General features: G+C 42.2%; 1 non-coding gene across 1 annotated transcript; it reads left to right on the top strand.

The window, feature by feature from the left end:
- Nucleotides 1-1525: 1525 nt before the first annotated feature.
- Nucleotides 1526-1602, top strand: LOC129526077 (small nucleolar RNA SNORD83). The gene has a single exon (XR_008670686.1). It is a non-coding gene; the product is annotated as a small nucleolar RNA SNORD83 (small nucleolar RNA).
- Nucleotides 1603-19125: the final 17523 nt, after the last annotated feature.

Raw genomic sequence — 19125 nt, 5'->3', positions numbered from 1 at the left:
TCTACTAAAAAAAAAAAAATACAAAAATTAGCTGGGTGTGATGGCTGGGGCCTGTAGTCCCAGCTACTCGGGAGCCTGAGGCAGGAGAATGGCTTGAACCTGGGAGACGGAGGTTGCAGTGAGCCAAGATCATGCTGTTGCACTCCAGCCTGGGTGACAGAGCGAGACTCTGTCTCAAAAAAAAAAAAAAGAAATATATGATAAAATTCAATATCCACTGATGATAAAAATCCTTAGCAAACTAGAAATGGGAGCAATTGTTCTTATTCTGGAAATAAGATATAAAATAACATATAGTAGATTGCACTTCTTTATCCCTCCTGTTTCACACCTTTTGCTATATAATTTTGCAATGCCCTCAATCATGGGCAAAGTTACCCTTGACTCTGGACTCAGGCATATGACTTGCTTTGGCCAATGGGATATTGGCAGATGTGATGCAAGTAAAAATTTGAAATGAGCTTGCCTACTGGGGTTTGCTCTTTTGTTCTTCTACTCTTTACCATGAAAAGAACCTGCTTAAGCTGCTCCTTCTGGTTCCAGGAAGAAGATATGAAATGCGTAGAACATGAGTTCTCCAGCTAAGGTACTCAGTCAAGCCCAGCTGAGAACAGAGCTCCTAGCTGAGCTGCAGATGCATGCATGAGCTCAGCCAAGACCAGCAGAGTGATCTAGCTAAGCATAGCCCAGATCACCTGATTGCCACATATGTGTAAGACATTATCTATTGTTATATATCACTGGCTTTGTGGTTCTTTTGTTATCCAACAAAAGCTAATTGATATAGGTTATCTACAAAAATACCTCAGCAAGTATCAACTTAACGATGAAATGCTAAAAGCTTTCCTCTGAAACTGGAAACTTGCTAAGTTTGCCTGCTACCACTTCTATTTGACCTTGAATGGATACCTTAGCCAATGCAATAAGGCAAGAAAAAGAAAAAACAGAAATAAGGATAAAAAAAGAAAGAAAGCTGTCATTTATGTACATAGCAAATCCTAAAGAACCTTCAGATCAAGTTTTGGAATTTTATCTAGGTCACTGAATTCAAATCAACACACATAAACCAATTGTATGTTCTATATACCAGTAACAAAAATAATTGTAAACTGAAATGTTTAAATATAACATCTGGCTGGGCGTGGTGGCTCATGCCTATAATCCCAGCGCTTTGGGAGGCCAAGGCGGGCAGATCACGAGGTCAGGAGATCGAAACCATCCTGGCTAACACAGTCAAACCCCGTCTCTACTAAAAATACAAAAAATTAGCCAGGTGTGGTGGTGGACACCTGTAGTCCCAGCTACTCGGGAAGCTGAGGTAGGAGGATCACTTAACGCCAGGAGTTCAAGGCTGTAATGCAGTATAAGCGTGCCTGAGGATGGCCACTGCACTCCAGCCCGGGCAACCTCACCTCTGTTTGTTTTTTCAATCAAATATCTAGGAATAAAACAAATGAAAGATTTTCAACATCTCCATATAGAAGACTATTATGAAAAACTAAAGATTTTTTTAAAAGGAGAGAAAGCCAAATGATGCTTATTTGACTCTGGTGCACTTCAGTGTAAGGATGATTTATAATCTGTCACTCATGATTGATGGCCTTAGAAAAAGAAAAAAAAAAACAGGAGTTACATCATATTCATGATTGGAAGACTCCATATGTCAGTATTCGATTGTGAATTGTAAATATGTCAGTTGTCCCCAAATTTATCTCCTTGGTACATTCTGAAAATTCTCGACAGATTTTTTTTTTTTTTTTTTTTGAGACGGAGTTTTGCTCTTGTTGCCCGGGCTAGAGTGCAATAGCGCGATCTCGACTCACCACAACCTCCCCCTCCCAGGTTCAAGCAATTCTCCTACCTCAGCCTCCCGAGTAGCTGGGATTACAGTCATGCACCACCATGCCCGGCTAATTTTATATTTTTAGTAGAGACAGGGTTTCTCCATGTTAAAGCAAGAATAGTTAAAGCATTCTTGGAGAAGACAAAAATGGGAGGATTTTTTTCACAGAAAAATTAAACCAATATAATTAAGACTGTGATTTTGGCTCAAAAATAAACAAACCAAAGGAACAGAACTGAGAGCCTAGAAACAGACTGACACATTTATGGATGCTTAATTTATGACAAACGTGGTGCCCTTGAATGGTCTTTTTAATAAATCCTTCTGGAACGGTTGAATATCTATGGAACGAAGGAAGAATCTTGACCCTTATCTTACTGTATACATAAAAAATCAACTCCAATTGAATTATATGTAAATCTAAATGTGAAAACTAAAACAATAAAGATTCTAGAGGATATCACAAGAGAATATCTCTAAGATCTTGGGGGTAGGAAAAGATTTATTAAACAGGACACAAAAACCACTAATTACAAAGGAAGTAACTGATACATAGACCAGGGATTGGCAAACTACAGCCCTCAGGTCAAATCTGGCCACCTGTTTTTGTTATCCCAGCACTTTGGGCAGCCGAGGAGGGCAGGTCAGTTGAGCCCAGGAGTTTGAGACCAGCCTGGGCAATGTGGAGAACTCTTACCCTTCAAAAAATACAAAAATTATCAGGGTATGGTGGCACATGCCTGTAGGCCCAGCTACCCAGGAGGCTGAGGTGGGATGGGAGCCTGAGCCTGGGAGGTTGAGGCTGTAGTGAGCCATGACTGGGCCACTGCACTCCAGCCTGGGCAATGGAGTGAGACCCTGTCTCAAAAAAAAAAAAAAAAATCTTGATGATGAAGTATAGGAACATGGAAGAGTATGATATTATACAAAGTAAAGGAAGCAGGAGGCACAGTGGCATGCATGCTGTAATAACAACTATGGAAAATATGAGTGCATCAGGCCAAGGACGAAAGGGTGTTTTGCAAAAAATAAAAAATAGTTGTCTAGGGTAGCAAGTTTTCTCAAAATGATTCCCAAAATTGTTGCATAGTCTTTCTATGAATGATAAACTAAGAAAGAAGGGAATGACTTTCTTTTCTTTGAGAAATCCTATTTTTTCCAAAAATGTATTACAGGTTGTTAAACGCTACTCGGCTGAGGTTCTTAAAAGATTAGCCTGCCCCATAAGGGTTGTGATGGCAGGAATTCTGGCTTCTATTTCTAGCCCTGTTGACAGACTGATGATGAAACTCATGCATGCCCTTTAAGCTTTTCCCATCTTTGAGGCTGGGAGAAATTCCACTTGCTGCTGCCATTTAGCGCTACAATGTTTTAAAAATTAATGAGGTGCATTTACAGCCCAGGATGTTCAGGTGATTGGCTTTCCTTGAGAAATCAGTGTTGTCTGTGAAGAAGATAAACAGTAGGAGTGGTTGGGTTTGGTGGCTCATGCCTATAATCCCAGCACTTCGGTAGGCCAAGGCAGGTGGATCACCTGGGGTCAGGAGTTGGAGACCAGCCTGGCCAACATGGGGGAATCCCCGTCTCTACTAGAAATACAAAAATTAGCTGGGCATAGTGGCAGGCTCCTGTAGTCTCAACTACTGAGGAGGCTGAGGCACAAGAATCTCTTGAACCCAGGAGGCAGGGGTGGCAGCGAGCCAAGATCACGGCACTGCACTTCAGCCTGGGTAACAGAGCAAGACTCTGTCTCAAAACAAAATCAAAAACAAAAACAAAAAAACAGTAGGAGTGCTGTTATGTTGTCAGACATTGAATTCCTGCAACCAACATTTGTTATTGGGCACCTGTTGTGGACAAGAGACTGTGTTCAGAGTTATGATTATATGCGAAGATGTCTCAATCATGGTTTCTGCCTTCAAGGAACTTACAGTGGGGTAATGATAAAAATACCTAAAATTGCCAGGTGTGATGGCTCATGCCTGTAATCCCAGCACTTTGGGAGGCCGAGGTGGGTGGATTACTTGAGGTCAGGAGTTTGAGACCAGCCTGGCCAACTTGGTGAAACCCCATCTCTACTAAAAATACAAAAATTAGCTGGGCATGGTGACGGATGCCTGTAATCCGTCCCAGCTACTCGGGAGGCTGAGGCAGGAGAATAACTTGAACCTGGGAGGCGAAGGTTGCAGTGAGCCAAGATCACACCACTGCACTCCAGCCTGGGCAACAGAGTGAGACTCTGTCACAAAGAAAAAAATAACAAAAACCTAAAATTTACTGAGGGTTTACAACGTGACAGGAACTAAGCTAAATGCTTTATGTACGTTAATTTATTTAATTCCAACAACACCCCCAGGGAGGCAGAGGTTATTGTTATCATTTTAAGAGCTAATTAGGCCAGGTGTGGTGGCTCCTGCCTGTAATCCTAGTGCTTTGGAAGGCCAAGGCGGGAGGACTGCTTGAGGCCAGGAGTTCAAGACCAGCCTAGGCAATATAGCAAGACCCTGTCTCTACAAAAAATGAAAAAATTAATTTAGTCAGGCATGATAGGGCAAGCCTGGAGTCCCTGCTCCTCTGGACACTGAGGTGGGAGGATTGCTTGAGGCCAAGAGTTTGAGACCAGCCCAGGCAACATAGTGAGATCCCTGTCTTTACAAAAAAAGAAAAAAAGAGCAATAGATAATTAAATTGATGGCAAGAGAGGCTAAATAAATACCCAAGGTCGTGAAACTAAATCCACCTGACCCTGAAGGGCTGCCTGGCAGGAAAGCCAATGCTCTTGACTACTTGCCTACACTGCTGCCCAGGCATCAGCCACACTGGGAAGCAACTGCCTCCGTCAGCCAGCTTGCAATTCATAAACTCTATAAAATCATGCCTTTTTGGCTGGGCCCAGGAGGCAGAGGTTGCAGTGAGCCGAGATTGAGCCATTGCACTCCAGCCTGGGCAACAAGAGCAAAACTCTGTCTCAAAAAAAAAAAAAAATGCCTTTTTGATGGGGTACCAGCTGAACCTACTAATGACACAACTGTGTTGGAAAGTCTGCACCTTTTTTCAGCTTCAAAAGAGTTTCTAATAGAGTGGGAATTGTCAAGTAATCAAGGCATGGAAATAATCATATTTAAGTTATAATTAAATGTTTTAATATCTATTATTTGGGGGAAGGGAATTATTAGCAATAGCCAAGTTCTTTTTTTTTTTTTTTTTTGAGACGGAGTCTCTCTCTGTCTGTCGCCCAGGCTGGAGTGCAGTGGCGCGATCTCGGCTCACTGCCACCTCCGCCTCCTGGTTCAAGCAATTCTCCTGCCTCAGCTTCTCCAGTAGTTGGGGCTACAGGTGCCTGCCAACACGCCTGGCTATTTTTTTGTATTTTTAGTACAGACTGGGTTTCACCGTATTAGCCAGGATGGTCTCAATCTCCTGACCTTGTGATCTGCCTGCCTTGGCCTCCCAAAGTGCTGGGATTACAGGCGTGAGCCACCGCGCCCGGCCAGCAATAGCCAAATTCTTCAATAAACAACTTTTTATTAATGCTATTGCTTTGTGTTGTCTAATATTAAAATATTTCTGTCTTTTTCCAGAAACTATAAGAGATTATAGGGTGAAGATTGACTATGCTGAGTAGGGTACAAAACTAGGTGTTTTTTTGTTTTTTGTTTTTTGTTTTTTTTTTAAGACAGAGTATCGCTCTGTCGCCCAGGCTGGAGTGGAATGCAGTGGCACAGTCTTGGCTCACTGCAACCTCTGCCTTCTGGGTTCAAGAGATTCTCCTGCCTCAGCCTCCCTAGTAGCTGGGATTACAGGCATGCGCCACCATGCCTGGCTAATTTTTGTTTTTTCAGTAGAGATGGGGTTTCACCATGTTGGCCAGGCTGGTCTTGAACTCCTGACTTCAAGTGATCTGCCCACCTTGGCCTCCTGAAGTGCTGGGATTATAGGCATGAGCCACTGCGCGCAGCCTTTTTTGTGTTTTGATTCTTCTGATCTGTGCCCCACTTAGGTCCCATAGAATCACAAACTCTCAAGTTTGGAAAGAACTTTCAAGGGTATTTCTGGTATATTATTCACACTTTGGATTACAACCCATTAGTAGATTATGAAACCAGTGAACTGAGTTATAAGAAGCTTAAAAAAAGAATAAAATAAAATTGCACATGGTAAAGGTAAAGGTAGCAGTTAGCAAAATTTTCGTTTTAATTATTATATTCATTTTCTAGAACTGCCATAACAAAGTTCCACAAACTCGGTGGCTTAAATCAACAGAGCCAGCACAGTGGTTCACACCTGTAGTCCCAGCTTCCTGGGAGGCTGGGGTGGGAAGATGCTTTGAGTCCAGGAGATCGAGGCTGCAGTGAGCTATGATCATGACACTGCACTCCATCCTGGGGGATAGAATGAGACCTTGTCTCTTTTTTAGGAAAACACACACACACACACACACACACACATCCACACAGATAAATTTATTCTGTCATGATTCTGGAGTCTAGAAGCCCAAATCAAGGTGTCAATAAGGCCGTGCAACTCTGGGTAGAATCCTTCCTTGACTCTTCACCTGCAATCCTTGGCATCCCTGGCTTGCAGCTGTATCATTCCAATCTCTGCCTTTGTCACATGGTATTCTCTTGTCTGTGTGTGTCTGTGTCCAAACTTCCCTCTTCCTATAAGGATATCAATTGTACTAGATTAGAGTCCATCCTACTGACCTCATCTTAACTTGTTTATATCTGCAAAGATCCTATTTCCAAATAAGTCACAACCACACGTACCAGGGGTTAAGACTTCATATCTTTTGGGGGTAGGGATTCAACTCATTCAACCTGTAACATATATATATATTTACATGTATCTACTTACACATTTATACATCATATATATTTACATATATATGTAAAACCTATGTATTGAATCACAATGCAAAAATGTGTTTAATATTACTGTGGTGAAAAAAAGAGAGAGAGAGCTTATAAACACTGATTTAAGCTAAGCACTCATCCAGTTCTTCATTTCTTTTGGTAATAACTTGACGATAGTAGTTCTGCGTACACTGAGCCCACTGACAGGTGACTATCTCTGTAGATTCCCCAGGGTTTGGACAATTCTGACTGTTGGCAGGGCTACCAGAGAAGAATTTATTAGAACTCTACACGTAGCTTATAAGGGACCTAGCTGAGCAACTTAAAACATCAGGTTAGTTTTTAGCAGCAGTGGTTACAGGTAAAGTGCTCTTTTGAAACAAAATATAATACAACTTGAAAGTAGTCATGCTTTTCAAGCCTGTAAGCCCAGCCCTTTGGGAGGCCAAGGCAGGCAGCTCACTTGAGCCAGGAGTTTGAGACCAGATTGGGCAACATGGTGAAACCCCGTCTCTACAAAAAAAATAAAAATAAATAAAAATTAGCCAGGTATGGTGGTGTATGCCTGTGGTTCCAGCTACTAGGGAGGATGAGGTGGGAGGATTGCTTGAGCCTGGGGAAAAAGTAGTGATGAAAATTAGAATGTTTTTAAAGTTATAGGCAAATTTGAGGGGTTACATATAATGAAGACCTCATTGCCAAAGCCCAAAGAAGGATGTTTCTTCTTTTTAAATCTGAGAACCTTTCAAAAGAGATTGACCTTTTTTTTTTGTTTTTCTTTTTGTTTTTTGAGACAAGGTCTCACTCTGGTGTTCAGGCTGGAGTGCAGTGGCACGATCTTGGCTCCCTTCAGCCTTGACCTTCCAGGCTCAAACAAATCCTTCCACCTCAGTCTCCCGAGTAGCTGGGACTACAGGCATGCCCCACCACACTCGGCCAATTTTTGTATTTTTTATAGAGATGCGGTTGCCCAGGCGGGGGTCTCAAATTCCTGGGCACAAGTGACCCTCTCGCCTCGGCCTCCCAAAGTGCTGGGATTACAGGAGAGAGCCACTGTGTCCAGCTGACCATGACATTTTTTATTGTAGGAGACAGAAAAATGAACTAGGTCAAAGATCCCCTAACCAAAAGATTAGGGTCTATTGTAAAATCATGAACGCTTTCCCTTGTAGATCTTTCAGCACGTTGCCACCACCCTGCCCAGCTCTCTGAAATGTGCCAAGTTTTCCTTGTCTACTCAGAAACTTTGCTGACAGCACCAGCCTGCTCAGCTAGTGAAAATGCCTCCTGCCAAAAAGATTAACTACACTCATTTTTCTTTAGGTAATTTCATAAATCATTGTGCCTATTTTACTTTGAAAAGCTTTACTATTTTCTTCATAGACGATAATTTAGAACCTGAAGGACGCTTTAGGTAACTGAATCTTTTTCTGTCTTCAAGACATTCAGATTGGAAACAAAGTCTCGTCAGTTACAATCCATTTTGGCACAGAGATTCCTGGATATGGGACTTTGAGGGGTAGGTGAGGAGTGCACCTCAGAATGAAGGAAAGAAGTTGTGGAGTTAGAAAAAGATTCATTCTGAAGCCATCTCCCTCTCAACACCCACCCTCGAGCTGGCTTAGGAACAAGTACCCTGCGGTGTGCTTCTTAGAGGGAAGAATCAGACCTGGAGTCTTTCATAGCTTCTAGCTGTTTGGGGCTTTCTACTTCAAGAAAGACACTGAAGGTTGAGCCAGCCTTCTGATTTGGCACTACTATTGATTTTCCCACACTTTTGGCCAACGTGTATGTCCATTTATTTTCTCATTTCTCACATGAGCAGGCTGGAAGTGTAGAAAGATCTTCGAGACACTACTTACTCATTTTGAAGTGCTTGATCAATCTTTGTGCATAGCAGCATAAACCCTGGACCTGGCAGTGCATATTTCAAAGAGAGCCTTGTACCTTTTGTTCTCTTGCAAGACAAGCAGTTCTCTCCCCCGGAGAGATCTCCTCTACCCCACCTCCGCCCCACTTTCTACTCAAGGCAATGGGAGGTACCTGAGGACCCTTCACATGACACAAAGTACTGAGTCTGTGTTCCAGAATAGGAACAAAATGATCTCTACCCTCTGAGGCAGTTAATGCAGCTGCTTTGTTTAGGCTCTTTCTGAAATTAAAAAGAATCTCCCATTTTACTCACTGTTAATGGGGTGAAAAGCTCAAGTGTTCCATGTCACACAGGGGAAATCAGATTTGTGTTTCATACAAAAACAAAGTCAGTGGCTCACGCCTGTAATCCCAGCACTTTGGGAGGCCAATGGGGGTGGATCACCTGAAATCAGGAGTTGGAGACCAGCCTGGCCAACATGGTAAAATTCCATCTCTACTAAAAATACAAAAATTAGCCAGGCATGGTAGCGTGCGCCTGTAGTTCCAGCTACTTGGGAGGCTAAGGCAGGAGAATTGCTTGAACCCGGGAGGCAGAGGTTATAGTGAGCCAAGATTGCGCCATTGCACTCCAGCCTGGATGACAGAGTGAGACTCCGTCTCAAAAACAAAACAAAACAAAACACCAGCGTTTCAGTCATCCACATGATTTTTGCTGGCACCAGGCACACATTGCAACCTCTCTGCCTCGGTTTCCATCCAACTCCTCCACCCTAACAATCCTTACTGTATTCAACTGAAAGAAACCAAGGATCTTGGTGGTGGAATTTGCTTGACTTCTTGTCCTCCAATCACGTCCACTTCCTGTTTTCTTTTAAAGCTCACTGACAAGATCTTATTTTACGTGACAAATATGTTCGGTTTATCTGTGCTATCAATTTCTGATAAACGTACATTTTAATCTGTCAGCCAGTGTTCCAGGCACTAATGCTGCTTAAATGTAGCTGCACAGCTCTTACCCAGAAATGGTGCCGTCCAACTAAAATCATACATTCAGGCAGCTGATTACAGACACTGACCTTGAGCTCCATTCCTGTGCGGTAATCCAAACCATCTGCACTCAACAACAATTAAAACCTTCAGATCTCTCAGGCGTTTCCTTCCTCTGATTATAACTTATGAGCTGCAGCAAAACTCAGAAAGAAACAGAATTAAAAAGACCAGGCTTTGATGCCAGCTTGATTTCTGCAGGGCAGTTCTAAACAGAGAAATCTCCACTTTATGGAACAGCTCCTTCCTCAGCTGAAATGCAGGCACCTAACATCTAACAAACCTTGAACATTTAATTATGCTGATTCTCTCTTTTGCCCGGAGGGGAAGAGGGACCTTTCATTTATGGAGCCAGAGTCAGGCAAAACAATGAGGTAGTTTGTCCTGGAGATCTCCTATCACCCTTGTTTTCCATACCTCCCTCTTGGTCTCTCTCATCCACTTTTTATACCCTTAAAGGTCTTGCTGCCTTCTACAAAAGAGGTCCAGGCTAAGAAAAAAAAAAAAAGCTGAAGAAAGTCAGTGCTCTATTTCTGAACTCCTCTATTTCTGATCTCCTTTCTCTCCCTTCAGATATCCTACATCTTCATGACTGTGTCCTTTCCTATGAATTCCAAAGGAAATGCACGCAAACAAATACATTCAGCCAAAGTGTCTAAGAAAGACATAACGGTCACCCTTGGGAGGTGGAGGTGAGGAGTGGTTAGGGAGAGGCCTCACAGAGAATAGATTTCTGATGGGAAGCATCCAACCCTTAGCAAATTTCGGGGGAGAGGGAGGTTTGGTTGGCTGAAGTGCAGCAACTCACATTATACCTGTTCAATGTTGTTCTTAGGATCACCCTGGAAAAACACAGAAGGATTCTTTTTTTTTTTTTTTTTTGAGACAGAGTTTTTTGCTCTGTCACCAGGCTGGAGTGCCGTGGCATGATCTTGGCTCACTGCAACACCCACCTCCCAGGTTCAAGCGATTCTCCTGCCTCAGCCTCCTGAGTAGCTGGGACTACAGGCGCGTGCCACCATGCCCAGCTAATATTTGTATTTTTAGTAGAGACAGGGTTTCACCATGTTGGCCAGGATGGTCTCAATCTCTTGACCTCATGATCCGCCTGCCTCGGCCTCCCAGAGTGCTGGGATTACAGGCATGAGCCACCGCACCCGGCCAGAATATTTTCTTAAATGTAAATCAGATTACATCTGATGTTAAAATCCCTACTTCCCTAAAATAAAATCCACATGCTTTACCAACCCTTAGAAGGCCCTCATGATCTAGCCACCACGCCTGGCCCAGAAGGATTCTTGGAACTGAGACTGTCCAGCAGGAGGGAGGCTGACGACCTAGGGACACCAAAGGGGATTTCTTGGGCAATCATTGAAAAATCCAAGACCATAAAGTTTTTTCTCCCTGACTGGGCACCAGGCTAGGGAGAGAACTTTGGGAATATAGTACATTGTTTTCAGCACTATGATTTGACACAATAGCTCCTAACTCAGATGCCAATGAGTGAAGAGGGGGTGAAAATGAGAAGTTTCTTTCCCCACTGGTTCATCTACACTCTTACTGCATTTTGCTAGGCAAGTCCTTTTTTTTTTTTTTTTTTTTTTTTTTTTTTGAGACAGGGTCTTGTTCTGTCACCCAGGCTGCAGTGCAATGGCATAATCACGGCTCATTCCAGCCTTGATCTCCCAGGCTCACGCAATCCTCCTACCTCAGCTTCCCAAGTTGCTGGGACTATAGGCATGTGCCAGCAAGCCTGGTTAATTGTTTAATTTTTTTGTAGAGACAAGGTCTCACCACGTTGTCCAGGCTGGTGTCAAACTCCTGGGCTCAAGTGATCCTCCCACCTCAGCCTCCCAAAGTACTGGGATTATAGGCATGAGCCGGTGCACCTGGCCAAGTCTTTAACAATTGTTATAGTAGAGAGTCTCTACAAAAACATTTACATTCATAGTGTCACTTGGTTCTCTTTAGAATCTCCTGAACTAAGCATTTTCATTCTCTTAAAAAACTAGAAAGGAGACCATGCGTGGTGGGCCAGGCACGGTGGCTCACACCTGTAATCCCAGCACTTTGGGAGGGGGAGGCGGGTGGATCACCTGAAGTCAGGAGTTTGAGACCAGCCTGGCCAACATGGCGAAACCCTGTCTCACTAAAAATACAAAAATTAGCTGGGCACGGTGGCAGGCGCCTGTAATCCCAGCTACTTGGGAGGCTGAGGCAGGAGAATTGCTTGAACCCAGGAGGCGGAGGCGGCAGTGAGCCGAGATTGCACCTCTGCACTCCAGCCTGGGTGACAGTGTGAGACTCTGTGTCAAAAAAAAAAAAAAAAAAAAATTAGCTGGGCATGGTGGTATGCACCCGTAGTCCCAGCTACTCGGGAGGTTGACACACGAGAATCGCTTAAACCTGGGAGGCAGAGGTTGCAGTGAACTGAGATTGTGCCACTGCACTCCAGCCCAAGCAACAGAGCAAGACTCCTTCTCAGAAAAAAAAAAAAAGACTAAAAAGTAAAAATCCCCCATAAATTCATTCTCCAGAGATAGTCACTGATTTATATTACAAGTATTATTATTATTATCCTCATTTTGCAGATGAGAAAAGTAAGATCAAGAAAAGTAAAATAGGCCAGGCATTATGGCTCACACCTGTAATCCCAGCACTTTGGGAGGCCGAGGCAGGCAGATCACTTGAGGTCAGGAGTACAAGACCAGCCTGGCCAACATGGTGAAACCCCTTCCCTACTAAAAATACAAAATTTAGCCGGATGTGGTGGCATGTGCCTGTAATCTCAGCTACTTGGGAGGCTGAGGCAGGAGAATCGCTTGAACCCGGGAGGTGGAGGTTGCAGTAAGCGGAGATCATGGCACTGCGCTCCAGCTTGGGCGACAGAGCAAAACTCCATCTCAAAAAAAAGAAAAAAGAAAAGTAAAATAATTTACCCCAAACTACTCAGCTCATATGTCAAATGCTCTATCTCCAAGTTGATATGTTCTTTAAAATCTATTTTCCATATTCCTCGCCTCACTTTTTTTTTTTTTTTTTGAGATGGAGTTTTGCTCTTGTGGCCCAGGCTGGAGTGCAATGGTGCGATCTTGGCTCACTGCAACCTCCGCCTCCTGGGTTCAAGCGATTCTCCTGTCTCAGCCTCCCGAGTAGCTGGGATTACAGGCATGCACCACCACGCCCAGCTAATTTTTGTATTTTTGAAATAGAAACAGAGTTTCTCCATGTTGGTCAGGCTGGTCTTGAACTCCCAACCTCAGGCAATCCACCTGCCTCAGCCTCCCAAAGTGCTGGGATTACAGGATGAGCCACTGTGCCTGGCTTCCTCTCCTCTCTTTTTAATTTGTGAAGTGGTAGTAGTTGCATGTGTATGTGGTTCTTAAATTTTTCTTTTCCCTAAGAAAAAAAGCTAAGAGTTTGAGAACAACCTAATTTGGCTGTTTCATCTACAAGACTGTTATGCTGCCTGGCCAGAGTATTTCCAAGTGGAATGTAAAATACATCATTTAATTTAAAAGACCTTGGTTTTAAGAGTGGGTCACGATTCACAGGATTAATGTGTCTGAAGCCTGGAGGTGTCGCAGTCTTCCTCTCTTTTTCACTTGCGAGGTCAGGGACATATGCGTCCAACGCAGAGGGTGGTGTTTTGTGGGCATTTGCCCGGCTGTTGAGCTTCCACAGTTGTGGCTTCTATACTAGGATGCAAGGTCCTGGTTGTTTTTTATGATTCCCACCACTTCCAGCGAGTAACTGTTTGAAGAAAATAGAAACTGTAGGACTTCTATTTTTGTCCTGGTTTAAAATACTGCAACACAGACAATGATATCTCAACCCACGATTTTTTCCAAGATTATACTATTTGGTAGTTCCATGGTATTAACTAAATGAGCACCACCCCCTAGCTGCATCTTTAAGTTTCTATATTTACCAAAGTACATTTATGTACTAAATTAGTTTATCAGGAAAGAACGAGTTATTCCAAGTTTCGCTCAAATGGTTACTGAGAATAAGAAGGAATAATATCATAGGGAATCATTCTTTACATCCCCCCACAACCTTTTTTTTTGAGACAGGATCTCTGTCACCCAGGCTGGAGTGCAGTGGCACCATCTCAGCTCATTGCAATCTCCACCTACTTGGCTTAAGCGATCCTCCCACCTCAGCCTCCTGAGTAATACATTTTGCCTTTTGCTGTGGGGATGAATGAAAGATTAGAAAAGTGAATTCTTGAATTGTCTAGTCAACTGTACATTTTGTAGGCCATTTCTGCATGATACAGAATTGCTGAGGGCTATACAAAAACACTATTAATAATATTCATTATTACAGATTAAAAACTGGCATAGAAGCCTTTAAAATACCTTTTTTTCTGCTGGGCGTGGTGGCTCACGCCTGTAATCCCAGCATTTACAGAGGCAGAAGCGGGAGGATAGCTTAAGCCAGACCCACCTGGGGAATATAGCAAGACTTTGTTCTGCACAAAAAGGAAAAAAAAAGATATCTTTTTTCTTATGATAAATGTATATAATAAATAAAATATATCTATTATTAAAAATTCATTAAATGTAGGAAAGCATTTTTTAAATGTTTAAACAACACATACTCCCACTAGGCTAAAATTATATTTATAAACAATATGGTATATTTCCGTCTGGCCTTTTCTCTTTGCATTAGTTATCTTTAAATAAAATTGGAATCATTCTGTATGTTTAGTTTTATATTCTACTTTTTGACTTAATATTAAATAATGAGGATTTCTCCGTGGTTTTAAGTAAGATGACTTTTTCCATCCACTTGAGTGGGAATTTTTTTTAAAGATGACTTTAATGTCTATATAATAGAAACACATAAAGACCCTCTTTATGTAACTTTTAATGTGATTGAATCTTTTTAACGGAGTCAAAATGCATATCTTCTAATTCCTATAATTTTTCACGTGACTTCTTTTTGTTTCTGATTCGCAAAAGCTGTCATGACCCAAATTATAAGAAAACCTGAAGGAAACACTGCCTTTTGAAAAATAACACAAAGTATTCAAATAACACCAAATATGCTACATAAATCAAAGAACAAGAGCCACCTGGGAATTTAATGTGGAAGCCAACTCTCTTTTTCACATTAAAAATGTTAGCATAAGAAAAAAAAATGTCAGCATAGGCCAGGCGCAGTGGCTCACGCCTGTAATCCCAGCACTTTGGGAGGCTGAGGCAGGTAGATTATTTGAGGTCAGGAGTTCGAGACCAGCCTGGCCAACATGGTGAAACCCCATCTCTACTAAAAATACAAAAATTAGCCGGGTGCGGTGGCACATGCCTGTAATCCCAGCTACTGGGGAGGCTGAGGCAGGAGAACTGCTTGAAATTCAGAGGCGGAGGCTGCAGTGAGCCAAGATTGTGCCACCGCACTCCAGCTTGGGCAACAGAGTGAGACCCTGTCTCAAAAAATAAAATAAAATAAGATAAAAATGTCAGCATAATCAAATAGTTAAAGATGACAGTCCACAATTAAAGACTAAAGATAGCCCTCCACATGCCAGTATTGCTTCCACAAGCTTGAGCATAATTTTAAAGCACTTAGCTGTGCTGTTCAAAATCAACAACTTTTTTTTTTTTCCATAAAGAAAAGGTGTTTGGCCAAGTGCAGTGGCTCATACCTGTAATCCCAGTACCTTTGAGGCCAAGGCAGGAGGATCACTTGAGCTTGAGTTTGAGACCTGGCTGGGTGTGGTAGCTCATGCCTGTAATCCTAGCACTTTGGGAGGCCAAGATGAGTGGATCACTTGAGGTCAGGAGTTTGAGACCAGCCTGGCAAACATGGTGAAACCCCATCTCTACTAAAATACTAAAATTAGCTGGGCATGGTGGCACGTGCCTGTAACCCCAGCTACTGGGGATGCTGAGGCAGGAGAATCGCTTGAACCCAGAAGACGGAGGTTGCAGTGAGCCAAGATCATGCCACTGTACTCCAGCCTGGGTGACAGAGCAAGACTCGGTCTCAGAAAAAAAAAAAAAAAAAAAGAGTCTGAGACCTGAGACCAGCATGAGCAAAGTGGCAGAACTCTTATCTCAAAAAAAAAAAAAAAATTAGCCAAGTATGATGGTGTGCACCTGTAGTCTCAGCTATTCTGAAGGTTCAGGTAGGAGGATCGCTTGAGCCTGGGAGGTCAAGGCTGTAATGAGCTGAGATGGAGCCACTGCACTCTGGCCTGGGTGACAAAAGACCCTGTCAAAAAAAAAAAAAAAATGGTGTTCAAGACTTAGGCTTGCCCTCTAACAATGTGTTCTGTAACTATTAAATGAACATTAACTTATAAGCTCAATCCTTCTCTACAGGAAGGAATGAGGCCAAGACAGTAAACAGTAAAAACATTCAATAACCACTGTGTTCTACCATGTTTACTTTGTAGACATGAGCCCATGAACCTGACTTTCAAATAAAGGGGAAGAGACACCCTTCATTTTATTGTAGTGTTGACAAGGGAGAGAGATGAACACATACACACAACATACATATGTGCACGCAAACATTTTTAAGTAGTTTTAGACTATGTATTACATGTGAAATTTAGGGTTTAAAGGTGATCTTTCTAATATGTCTACTATTTAACCAGAGTGCTGGAGTAAAAGCTAAAATATGAATTCTAATCTCATCTCTTGATGTTAACTTCCTCTGTGGTCTGTATATGATAGTTGGTAGCTGACTACCAACTATCCACTAGTACCTGATAGCCAGTTGGCTGATAGGAAACCCTGGTCTCAGTAGTAGGTCATCTGTGAGCATGGACCCATCACTTAACTTCACCAAGACTCAGTTTCTCATCTGTGAAGTGGCAGTAATTACAGACCCTTTAGGTAACAGTGAGATAACTAGGTGAGAAAGTGCTGTGAGCGTTTAAAAGAGCATCAACCAAGACACAGCAAACTATTATTATTGTACTCTGGTTATCTAATTTCTCCATGTAGAAATACAGCTATTAACTGAAATACCTCTCAATGACACAGTGAAACCTTATCTTTAAGAGTTTTTGTAGAGCTTTGAAGATGAAAGGATGCTAAGAGGTTTCTTCACATTAATTCTGGTCCCACCTGATTTTGTGTTAAATGACATGAGGGATGGTGATTGTGTTCTGGTGGAGTTATTAAAAGTGGGCAGCTGCTTCTTTTAAAACCTCTTATTATAGAAGTCAACCTGGCCGGGCGCAGTGGCTCACACCTGTAATCCCAGCATTTTGGGAGTCCGAGGCAGGCGGATCACGAGGTCAGGAGTTTGAGACCAGTCTGGCCAACATAGTGAAACTCCATCTCTACTAAAAATACAAAAAATTAGCCAGATGTGGTGGTGTGCACCAGTAATCCCAGCTACTCGGGAGGCTGAGGCAGGAGAATTGCATGAACCTGGGAGGCGGAGGTTGCAGTGAGCCGAGATCCTGCCACTGCACTCCAGGCCCGGGCGACAGCATGAGACTCCATCTAAAAAAAAAAAAAAAAAAAAAAAGTCAACCTGAGAGAGAATGATATAACAAACCCCCACAAACCAATCATGTGCATTTAGCAGTTGTCAAGATTTTGCCACACTTGTTTTGTCCATTCTTTTTTTCTTCCTTTTACTCAAGCAAACCCCAGACATCATGTCATTTCATCAATACATATTTCAAGATATATTTCCTTTTTTATTTTTGAGCAATTTTTGTGTGCGTGCCTCTAAATATTGAGTAGGTTCATTTATTTTGTTTTCAATTTAGGAGTTGCTTTTTCCCACTTTTGGTTAAACTTAGATTTTTAGTTATGTAAACATTCATATAATTTCAAAATCAAAACTATAAACCTAGATATAGTCACATCAGTTGTGCTTCCATTATGTGTTCTCATCTGTTTCCCTCTATCCCCCTAAAAATAACTAATTTTTATTATTCCTTCGGTTGCTGTTTTTTTTTTTTTTGAGACAGGGTTTTACCGTGTCCCCTAGGCTAGAGTGCAGTAGCAGGATCTTGGCTCATTGCAACCTCTGCTTCCCAGACCCAAGAGATCCTCCCACTTCAGCCTCCTGAGTAGCTGGGACTACAGGCGTATTCCACATGCCTGGCTAATTTTTGTAATTTTTGTAAAGAGGAGGTTTCACCATGTTGCCCAGGCTGGTCTTGAACTCCTGGGCTCAAGTGATTTGCCCACCTTAGTTTCCCAAAGTGCTGGGATTACAGGCATGAGCCACTGCATCAGCTATTCTGTTGCTTCTTTTAAAAAAATATTTTCTAAATAGCCAGCATACTATGAACACTGTTCTGCACTATTCTTTTTAAATGATTTATCCTGGAGGTTATTCCATATCAGTGTACTGAGAGAGTCCTGATTTCTTTTTGATAGCTACATAATATTCCATTAGCCAATTTGCCTAATTGATGGATATTTAGGTTGTTTCCTTTTTTTGTTACTATAAATAATGGTAGTCTTAACTTTGACCATGAGGCATTTATATTTTTTTTCAGTGTGTCTTTGATATTGTTTCCTACAAGAGGAAATGCATATGTAATTTTGCTGGATACTATGGGATTAGCCTGTCTTGGAATTGTACCATTTTGCATTCCAAACAACCGTATGTGAGAATGCCTGTTTTTCTGCAATCTCAGTAAGGAAGTTGTCTAACTTTTGTATTTTTACCAAGTTTTTTCTGTTTTGAGATAGGGTCTTGCTCTGTTGCCCAGGCTGAAGTACAGTGGTACAATCATAGCTCACTGCAGCCTTGAACTCCTGGGCTCAAGGGATTCTCCTGCCTTAGCCTTTCAAATAACTAGGACTACAGGTGCATGCCAAGATGCCTGGCTAATTTTTATTTTATTTTATTTTATTTTTATTTTTTTGTAGAGACAAGGTCTTGCCAGTCTTGAACTCCTGGCTTCAAGTGATCCTCCTTCCTCCTCCCAAAGTAGTGAGATTACAGGCATGAGCCACTGTGCATGACTGGCGTTTGCTCTTCTTGATGTTTGGGAATGTTCTACAGATTATAGATATTTGCTGTTTATGAAAAAATTTGCAAGTACCTTTTCCTCATTTGTTAATTAGAATTACCTCATTAAAAAAATTAAGGTAGAAGTATAATTTACAAACACATTACATTCACACTTTTTAGAGCACAGTGCAAGAAGTATATATATATAATTGTGTAACCCACCATGACCACAATCAAGATTAGTTCCTGTCATTTGTCTTTGGACTCTGCTTATTACATTCTATTTTGCCATGAAGTTGTGCTTTGTTTTGGAGACAGAGTCTCACACTCTGTTACCCAGACTGGAGTGCAGTGGAGCTATCTCAGCTCACTGCAACCTCCGCTTCTGGGGTTCAAGCAATTCTCCTGCCTCAGCCTCCCAAGTAGCTGGGACTATAGATACATAACACCATGCCTGGCTAATTTTTGTATTTTTAGTAGAGACAGGGTTTTGCCATGTTGCCCAGCTGGTCTTGAACTCCTGGCCTGAAATTATCTGCCCACCTCAGCCTCCCAAAG

This window comes from Gorilla gorilla, chromosome 10 (assembly GCF_029281585.2).
Source record: "Gorilla gorilla gorilla isolate KB3781 chromosome 10, NHGRI_mGorGor1-v2.1_pri, whole genome shotgun sequence".
Taxonomy (NCBI): Eukaryota; Metazoa; Chordata; class Mammalia; order Primates; family Hominidae; genus Gorilla; species Gorilla gorilla.
The sequence above is the reverse complement of the archived record's forward strand: the minus strand, read 5'-3'. Positions and strand labels throughout refer to the sequence as shown.